This window comes from Penaeus monodon, chromosome 12, assembly GCF_015228065.2.
Source record: "Penaeus monodon isolate SGIC_2016 chromosome 12, NSTDA_Pmon_1, whole genome shotgun sequence".
In the NCBI taxonomy this organism is placed as follows: domain Eukaryota; kingdom Metazoa; phylum Arthropoda; class Malacostraca; order Decapoda; family Penaeidae; genus Penaeus; species Penaeus monodon.
Window position 1 is genome coordinate 9201746 of NC_051397.1, and position 10954 is coordinate 9212699.

General features: G+C 40.9%; 1 long non-coding RNA gene across 1 annotated transcript; it reads left to right on the forward strand.

Moving 5' to 3' along the window:
• The first annotated feature begins 4202 nt into the window (after positions 1-4202).
• LOC119579257 lies at positions 4203-7619 on the forward strand. The gene is made up of 2 exons (XR_005229258.1): positions 4203-4489; positions 5180-7619. It is a non-coding gene; the product is annotated as an uncharacterized LOC119579257 (long non-coding RNA).
• Positions 7620-10954: the final 3335 nt, after the last annotated feature.

The window sequence follows — 10954 nt, forward strand, 5'->3', positions numbered from 1 at the left end:
CCGGGTGGACAAACACCAGATGGTACCATGGGAGCAGGGTCCAACTCACCCTTTCTGCAGGTAAGTTACAACAGTATTAAACAGACATCAGACACAGGCAGACATACCCACACATGTACTGATATGCTCACGCACATATAGCCATCCCCCACACATGCAGCTCTGCCCTCACACACCCACACAGAGACATGTTACCCCATTAGATCCGGATGCTTCACTGCCGTCACGTGGCCTAAATACTAGTATTAGGCTTACTTGAGCAACTTGTAGGCCTTGTTGCACACAAATACTTGCGTATGTGGTGACAAGACTCCATGCCTCCCATTTGCAATGTTATTTTCTGTTTCTGCAAAAGCATCTTTAACTTCATTGACATTTACCAATGTATATATCCGTCTTTTAATGTTCTTTATCATGATGGTAATAGACCGATTTCCTTGCACAGACTCTTTATATCACTAGATATTCCATAACTCGGTGCAATAATAACAACAGTAAGTAACACTTCGTTATTGGGATAATAAAAAATTAATAATAATAATAATAATAATAAATTCATAGCATTAAATTTTCTGCAATACATCTGTGCCACTGATCATGGTCGGCAGGATTAAGAACATGATCATGAAAATAGTGTCCTCTCGGGAGCCAGTGCTTTTGTCATAGTTCACAGATGGAACATTCCATGCTCATTTATCAATGATATAAAGGAAAATCCCTTCCTAATTACTCACTGAGTCTAATCACCCTTCAAGAGCTTTGTGCATTAGTGGTGAGTCATATCTGTCACTCAAGGCATCTGAAATTCTCATGATGGCAAGTTCACATCACCCAAGCTCTCGGCCAAATTTTCCCATGACTACATGTTCGTGACACCCGCCCCTTTAGCCAGATATTTTCACAACATGATGGGCATGTCATCCGGATCATAGGGGATGACAAACAAATTCACATGCTGACACATGGACAAACCCACACGCTGACATGTGGACTAACTGACACGTGGACATGCACACACGCTGACACATGGACATGCACACACGCTGACACATGGACATGCACACACGCTGACACGTGGACATGCACACACGCTGACACGTGGACATGCACGCACGCTGACATGTGGACATGCACACACGCTGACACGTGGACATGCACGCACGCTGACACGTGGACATGCACGCACGCTGACACGTGGACATGCACATGCTGACAGGCTGACACACACTGGTTGACTCGTGTAGACACTCCAACACTTGTAGACAGACTTACACTAGCACACACAAACAAATTTGTAGATCTTTTTGTTTCTCCCCTTTTTTTAAAGTTCATCAAAAAGGGATCATATATTTTGGTTCCATTGTTATTGCTAATGTCTGATATTTTTGCTTTCAGTGAGTGGATTGGGTAATTTGCTTGGAGGTGGAGTAAATCTGACCTTAAATCTAAGCTCGGCCTATCCCAACGGAGGTGCCGGGAACCCTGTGGTTACCGGACAACTGCTAGAGCATGTGCGCTCTCTCCTGCGCTCGTCGGGCTTTGCTGACCAGTCCAATGCTGAAGTGTGTCAGGCCATTAGCACTCTGATCAACTATGGTATCATAGGCCTGGGGCTTGGTCTCGGGAATCCCTCTGGTCACCAGGGCGGGCAAGGTGGGCAAGGACAGCAGGGGCAAGGAATATGGGGAACATGAATATAAACATGAACAACTCAAATAACCCAAATGACTCTTATCATGGCTCATCAAAGAGTAATGGGAACAATGGCCCTTTTGGGCCCATAGGCACAACAGTTGCATCAGGCCTTAACCTTGGACAGGGTTTAGGGGGACCAACATCTCCTCAGCGCAGGTGGACCGATTCAACTCAGAACCCCCATTTGATCCCTTTCGTCGACAGTCGACAGAGATGGGGGCGAGCCTTCCGCTGAACAGTAACTCTTTTGGGCTGGGGACCCCTTTAAGGAAGAGCCCCTCTCCAGGAGAGCTTCCTCCAGGAGCACCAGAAGGTAGCAAGAAAGTTGAGATGGAGGTTGGTGAGCACATTGTTGGCGCTATCTTGGGCCCCGGGGGAAAGTCCCTGGTAGAAATACAGCACATGTCCGGCACCACAATACAAATCTCCAAGAAGGGTAACTATGCACCTGGTACTCGTAACCGCATTGTCCACCATCACGGGTCTACCTTCAGGCATCACAACGGCGCAGTTTCTCATTGAACAACGTATCTCTGATGAAGAGGGCAAGCGTGCCCGCCAGAATGCCATTATAGGGGTCATGCCTTAAATCACCCACTTTTCATTTCTTCCATTTCATCCATAGTTAATTTGACCTCTGTCGGGGGCTTGAAATAGATTTGCGCACACCATTTCCTCTTGCCCATCTAGTTATAGTGATGAGTGTTTACATGTTTGGCGAGTCTTTTTATATGAATTAAAAGAATTTCAAGCTCCACATCTGTCATCAAAAACTTAGTGCTTTTCAGTAGACCATGCAGGATTATATATGTATATATATATATATGTAAATCCATTGCTTGGATTATTCATTATAAAGTGATCTGATACTTTTTTTTCTCATTCTTTTATAACTGACAAGCACCTTGCATTTACAGTATAGGTCACAGCAGTTCATTTCTTTCTTCAAAATCCTGTGTTCAAATGTCACCCCATAATCAGGCATAACCATTACATACGTTTCATAATTGACCATTTCTATTCTTAAATTTCCCCAGTCACCAACTACAGTTGTTTGCCAGCATTATGCACTATGTTTGTATAGAAGAGAGCACTGTGAGTAACCATTGTTCATTGTCCAAATATGTACAGATGAATCATAGTTGTGTGAAGGCAAGTAGTATACATGAATTTGTCATTTTTAAATTCATTTCATTGTGCAATGGATGCTGCTGAGTTAACCTTAAAGTGGATGTTGCCTGGGGCTACAATACTTCACAGTTGGTGGTTCTGCTTACAGGAAGCTGATCCTCATGCCCAGCGCTATATGACCGCATTTCTAATCCAGACATGTTGCTTTTGTTTACTTTGTTACAATTTATATTTATATTGCTTGGTTTTCACTTGAGAGTTCAGTAGTTTTGAAACTGTTCTCTGGTTCTGCTTTTAGGTTCATTAAGGCAAAATTGCTTTGTTTAAAGTTGGCAATTATGTCTGGATTCTAATGACTCACAACCATCTCTTTGTCTGCGGTCAGAAAACATCCTACCATAGCAATTCATATCATGTGGTATGAATGATGGCAACTTGTGACTCATGTTGAGTTTGATTATGCTGCTGCCAGGGTTTCTACCTGGACTAGGCTACACTGGGAGAGGTAGTACAGGTTTCCCAGAGAAGAGACCTCTTTGGTATCATTGATAACATGTTTTAGGTCCCTTTTTGTGAGAACATTGTACTAGGGTGGGCAGTAACAGGTGTTATGAAGCTAGAGTTAACGAGGGCGGGAAGCCGCACGGGCCTCATAGATATCCCATACTTAATAGCACCCTCATTAAGTGGCTAAGTTTGAAAAAAAATTGCAATTAAAGTGTATTGTGTGCATGTAGATTAATTTTCCCTGGTAATAAACTTATAAGTTCCTTATAAAAGTAAGTCATAGACTGCCATTTGTTAAATCTTTTAGAAGATTTATTAGGATTTTTTCTTTAAAGTTTCTCTGAACCAGGGGATAGCCAAAACATTTTATCATGCATCTTCCTCATTAAATATCATAGCTCTACAAACCTTGTAAAAAATTGGCAATAAATGTGTATCCATTAGCGGCCAAGACTTTCCATATCAGCCTTTATCAACCAGTTTCACCGCACCAAACTGACATCCCAGCGCCCTGAAAGTCTTGAACATGTGACCTTCAGGGCGCAGGCAACCAAACCTTCATCATGCATTCTATTAAGTCACGCCTCATGACACTGGAAGCACCGCCAGATGACAAAGTCAGTTTGTTGCGGCATGCTTATGACACATGTGACCGACGTACATTGACTCCATCTCCTCCTGCAATATCGTTGAAGCTGTCACAGTAAGTAGAGTAAGAATCCCAGTACTAGGGAAGCAAGCTTATGACAACTGACTAGAGTCAAAGGTGGTAAAACACGGTTAGGGAAGGTCCAATGCTGCAGGTGATCATTTCACCCACATATATGCATATCAGGAAGGTCGGGTGGGCCTGGGATTGGGTTGGATCAGGACATTCATTAGCTTGTAGCATTCATTTTCCTTCAGTGATATGCTATATATTGACTTATAATGGTAATAATGTCTCACAGGAATCCTTCGAGTGATGCACAGCACCCCAAGTAATTATGACGTTCTTTTCTCTCCCGTTTCCATAACTAGATAATGGGTGACCCCAATGTCTTGAATGATGATTAAGCTGGTGTGTATGTGTGGAGCTGACAGTGCCAGGCTGTGGTGGTGGCGGCGGCAGGAGGGTGAGAGACTCCACGCAGGCTCGGCACTCCTCTCCACACAGGTAGTGATTCTGCCTCACTCCACCTCCACCCCCACACTCCATCTCCACCCCTCCCTCCCTAATCTCACTTACCTCTGGCCTCATGTCTATATTGTGCCGGCCTCTTGTGCCTGGTGCTCACCCCTGACCTCTCTTTAATATCCTTGTCAGGGAGTAATGTGGTCTCCGGAAGTGAACGTCTCACAATTTTTGATGTGTAGCTTGCTCGTAAGGGATGCTCCTATGAATCTTCATAAAATATGAAAAAGTATGCATTCTGTTTAAGATTTTCATTAACTTGAAAATGAAAGAAAACAAAATAGAAAGAAAAAAAAAAAGAAAAAAACAACAACAAAAAACTCAGGGCTTTATATTTTTGTGTACAGGGAACGTCTTCAGGGAGCGATCTGGTTAAAAAGGTTGAACTTCTTGTGGCTTGAAATTTTTGTTCCAACTTTGATATTAATAGGAAACAGGATCCAAGAATATTTCATGTAGCTGCTTTTGCAATTGCTGGTCATGGGTGAAACAGTGGGCCAAAAGGTCATTTACATTTGGTCAGGGGTTTTATTGGGTCATGCTGGGTAGCATCACAAGTGGAAAAAAAAGGGACGAAAAAATGAGTGATATAAACATTGTGAGATAATGTATAGACTTGACTTATTCTTTATTATGTTTATTATTATTATTGTTATTATTTTTTGCTTGCAGTTCTTATTGTCCTCTGGAAAATCCAGTGTACAGTTACTGATGAAAAGGTGAAAATATATACATCTATATAGTGATGCTATCAGGTGTGTGTTTCATCATCATTTATTCACACATTCTCCCTGTTTCTTGTGATACATCATTAAATTGAATTACATACGACATCATTCTTTGATATGCTGACATTTTTAGTCATTCATATATTTTACTAAAGGAAAATGCTCGCCATCTTAAAAAGATGGACTTTGTAACAGTTCATAGAACAAACCTCTTTCCCTTGCTTTGTTTATATATGTATTTTGACTATTTATTTATTTATTAATTTTCCTAGAGAATTGAAAAAATGAAACTTGTGGGAACTTTTTGAAATGATTAGAAATCTGATATTGTTTGCCATATACTGAAAGTCAAGAATTGATTTTCTTTTCTTTGACAAGAGGGAGAACAACCAAATTCATAGATGCCAACGTTTTACAGTTTTATCAGGTTTCGTCATGTGTGGTCACCATCTACACACAGGCATTGTGGCATGCTGGGTGTGAAGAGGTTTGGTGCTGCTGGGCATTGCTTGAGTGGAGTGAGGATGAAAGCTGGTAACACTTGAGGTACAGGTCATGTTGGAGGTGCTGTCGTGTGCCCAGCCAAATGGATCTCGGATATTGAAATTTTGCTGCTGGTAGGAAAGGAAGATCCTTCTGGGAATGGATATAGATCTAGTGAGAAACAAATTGTGTATAGAAGGAAGAAATATATGTTGTTGTCTTTCTTTTATTAATCTACATCCTGTTTCTTCTACTTGGTTATTTCTTTGGTTGGATATACTTGCAGTCTGGTCTTTATTTTTTACAGATTAAATGCAGTAAATTAATGTGAAGTTGTGATCGCATGACTATGCCATTTAAGATCATAAGGAGGGTACCCATGCAATATATTGCATTTTGAAGCTTTTTTTTGTCTGTATATATTCTAAATTTGTCTTAAAACACCATTAATGTGGTGAGATTTGCGCCTTTAACATTTACTACAGATTTTTTTTTTTAATATCATTAAAGAGAATACTGTTTTCATTGAAAACTTAACATATTTTTATATAATGGAGTCTTGGTATATAGTCTTGGTTGATAATAGAAATGTTGAATATTCGATTTCAAGTTGATTAGATAACTTGCAGTTTACAATCTCTAATTTCAAGATGGTTTGGTTGTAAGTTACAGCGAGTATTGGTGTTGATTTTCTTTTTGAATTGCCATATATTACGACCTAATTTCAGAAAGTGTTTTCTTTAATACATTTTTTTATATTCCTTCAATAGCTTGAGTAAAGGCTCAGTACAAGAAACACTAGAAAAATGACAAAAGGCATGTAGCATTCTATGTACTGAGATAGTACATTCACTTTTCATTTCCCATCTGAATACGTTAAACCATGGTGAATGATTTTCCAGTTAATGGATTACTTGTTTTAAAGGAGATTTGTAATGCAGTTCAGATATTTATCATATTCTGAACTCTCCAAATACCATCAAGAATAATTTGTTGATTAGAAATTATGTATTTATAGATTTCTGCAATATTGATGGGTGAATGTTATGAAAACCTCTAATACATGTTTAACCACATAACATACCAAGAATAGAACATGCATAATAACATGCCATTTACTCAAAATATACTAGCATAAACATGAACTTTTAACCTTATTTTGGGGGAAACTTTATGAAATATATATGGGATACTGTCGGTGATCTTCAATCTATATTGTTCAACGAAAATGCAGTAGCCTGAAGTTTGGAGTTAAACTGGTAAGTAGTTTTTTTCACTCACTCAGCTACAAGAAGTTTTATCATAGAGTAAATATTTCACATTCAGTATTTTGTGGGTGGAGGGAAATAAGAATGTGACTCAAGGTTTGGTGAAGGAAATTAACTTAAAAGTTTAAGGGAAATTTCAGCGTTTTTAGTGTGGAAACGCTGCAGACATCCATTTAACAACTACATGGACATGCACCGACACTGTTTCACAATCATTCACACAAACTCACGATTTCCCTCGTCATTTTTCTCCTAATTTATTTTTGTAATTTTTATAAAGGATTTAGAAATATCCATTATTTTAAATTCACTTCCACCTCCATTTGGTCTTCAACATCGAGACATTCATATGGTAAATGTTTTAGAAAATAATCAGTACAGAGCAGTTCATCTTTTTCTGTTATAATTTGTAACACGGACACACGTTAACAATCTCCCTCACTTAACTCATGAAATCAGCACGTAAACATCACGCATCGAGTTGTTAGCACCCTCTCTAAGAAGGGCACATGCTTTGATCATCCTTAGGCAAAGGAGTATGTTGATGAGCACATTGTTTATCTACTGAGGTGCTTAAGGAATATGATGTATCAAATGTTGATTTTTTTGGTTAAATATATATTTTATATTGAATTCCAAGTTTTCTATATCCTGCTGCGTGTGTACTGTCTCGCTGAGTTGGAAATGTGTAAATTGTGAATTTGGAATGTGTATGTTCAAGCATGTTCAGTGCAGTAAAAAGAGCTATAATTAAAGTATTGGTTGTGATTACTTTTTTGTGACAAAATTGCAATGATGGACAGAAGCCATCACCCCCTGCGAGTTGCAAAACAATTACCTTTTTTTTACTACAGATTTGTTAGTAGTAAAGCATACATAACTGACAATTCATTTGCATTTTCATGATAGCTTTGAGAAGTGAGGGCTAGTACAACATTTGGTAAACCGTGTGTCTCGTTCTGTCTGTAGCAATGATGGTGTAAAGGCTAATTTACTTTATTTTATTTTTAGTAACATTTTTGTCGAAGAGAAAATATTTTTTAATGATTCACGAGTGGTTTTATAGAGTAATGTATTTGTGGAGGAAGAATGAAAACATTATTTCTTTATGAGTTCCATATGATTTTATAGAAAACATCAGTTTTAAAAAATAACCAAAACCATCTATAAATACTTTGATTTCAGATTGTAAATTATAAATTTGCTCAGTAAAGGCAAGGGAAAGTCGAGCTCCGTGCAAAATTTATTTGAATAATGTAACTAATTTCCAAATAAAGCTTTCGGGTAATTTGGCCATAAAGTTTGCTTAGAGAAGTATTGGTTGATGAAGCCGATTACATAAAACATTCAGTATTACTAAGTTTCACCATGAAATAATAGTTGATGTGTAATTATAGACAATGAGTGAAAGCGCAAGCGTTACAGTGACGAAGAATTCCAGGTAATTATTAACATTTCTTGTATGACAAATTAGTGAAGAAAATTTTCGTCAAAAAAACTTGAACAAATAATAGAAATTACTAGTATGCGAAATCGGGCAAAATGATAAAAACATGAGAAAGTGACTTTGGTAAGTGGAAGTTGTATGTTAGGAGGATAAAAAAAATGACTGAAAGACAAGAATAAATCGAGGTGGACAGTTAGAGCATGATTACTAGTTTCATTATCCTATAGTAGAATGGCAGCAGCAAGTGGTAAAGAAGTTGTAATATCTTAAAACAATTGCATTGCACGTAATAATGTGACCGAGTGGTTCGCTAAAGTGGTAAGTAATTCCTAAGAATGAAAGGTAAATGGGGGAGCTTTGGAGACGGGGACAGAGGCCCAATGAAGGGAATCGCCCCTGCCTCGGCCCTCGCCTCACCTAATTGTTCACGGTCTTTTCTTTTCTCTTTCCTCCCCCCCAATCCCTTGCCCGTTTTGTCGTGGGGGGGCTTAGGAGGCGGAGACTGGGACCCAATGATGGGGAACTCTCCAACCTTGGGACTCAGCCCTCGACTCAACTAATTTTGCATGGTCTTTTTTTTTCCCTTCCCACTTTTCGTTTCTGTCCCTTCACCAAACCCTTCTGCTATCCACCTCCTAAGGTGTGAGAGCCGTGCTGAAAGGATGAACGGCTGACTTTGTGCCAGTCCTGAACGGCCTGAGGGAGCCATGGGCACGCTATTCCCCTGATTTAGTTACCTAGCCCTTACCCCTCAATGGGACCCTGAGGGGTGGACTGTTTTTATCCCTAACATAACCCAGGCTTACCATGGCCAGTAATGAAAATAAATCCCTACTATTAGGGGCAATGAGGCTTGCCCATTTATCAAATAGCCCCAACGATGTAAACCCACTCGATTCCCTGACCCCAGGCTCTCCTTTAACCACGGCTCCGAACACTGCAATAACTACCCCCTCATCAATGCCTACGAGTACAGTAGCCAACAATCAACCCTTAAGGAACATTTCCACTCTTCCAGCACGCTCAACTTCATCACCTCTACCCCCACAACCTCCAACATCAACCACCCCATCCTCCCTTATTAATACCTTACAGCCTTATTGCCCACCTCTCCATAACACTACCCCTCTCAACACTACTCCATCTTCGTCACGCCCCCGCCCTTCTACTACCCCTATCTCTACAACAATCTTGAATACCCTCTTTAGCGCAGCCAAATGGGACCGATTTTTCGTGATCCCTCCCACAGCTCCCTACTCTGACAACACCCTTCTCTTCCAACAATGTCTCCAAAAAAAGTAGGTAAAGTCTCTTTCCGTAGCCGACCCGACCGCTCCCGTCTTGTCACAGTAACATCCGAAAACCACAGCTATAGCATTAACAAAATAACTGACTATTATGGTAACCCCATCCTTGCAGAACCCCATCCAACCTTCAATACTTGCACCGGAACAGTTTCAATCTCCCCAGCAAATTGCCCAATCTATGACAAAGATTGGTCAGATTGTGGAGAAGACCTACTTGCCTGTCTCACAGAGTAAGATGCAACATCAGTACAATGCTACTCCATTCCCCCCAGAGGTCATCGAAAGAAACCCACTAACATAGCCAAAATTACCTTCCGTAGACATGACCTTCCCTTTAACGTCTTCATCCCCCCCAATCCCTTGCCCGTTGTTGTCGTGGGGGGGCTTAGGAGGCGGAGACTGGGACCCAATGATGGGGAACTCCCCAAAACCCTTTGGGGCTCAGCCCTCGACTCAACTAATTTTTCATGGTCTTTATTTTCTTCCCACTTTTCGTTTCTGTCCCCTTCACCAAACCCTTCTGCTATCCCCTCCTAAGGTGTGAGAGCCGTGCTGAAAGGGTGAAAGGCTGACTTTGTGCCAGTCCTGAACGGCCTGAGGGAGCCATGGGCACGTATTCCCCCGATTTTTATTAGCCCCTTACCCCTCAAGGGGACCTGAGGGGTGGACTGTTTTTATCCCCAACATAATCCAGGCTTACCATGGCCAGTAATGAAACTTATCTCCACTATTAGGGGCAATGAGGCTTGCCCTTTATCAAATAGCCCCACGATGTAAACCCACCCCCGATTCCTGACCCCAGGCTCTCCTTTGACCACGGCTCCGAACACTGAACAACTACCCCCTCACAATGGGCCCACAGTACAGTAGCCAACACCAATCCTAAGGAACATTTCCACTCTCCCAGCACGCTCAACTTCATCACCTCTACCCCCACAACCTCCAACATCAACCACCCCATCCTCCCTTATTAATACCTTACAGCCTTATTGCCCAAAACCCCCCCATAACCACTACCTCCCTCAAAACTACTCACGTCACGCACCCGCCCTTCGACTACCCCTATTTACTACAACAATATTGAATACCCTCTTCAGCGCAGCAAAAGGGCCGATTTTTCGTGATCCCTCCCACAGCTCCTACTCTGGGCAACACCCTTCTCTTCCCAAAAAATGTCTCCAAAAACAAGTAGGTAAGCTCTTTCCGTAAAGGGC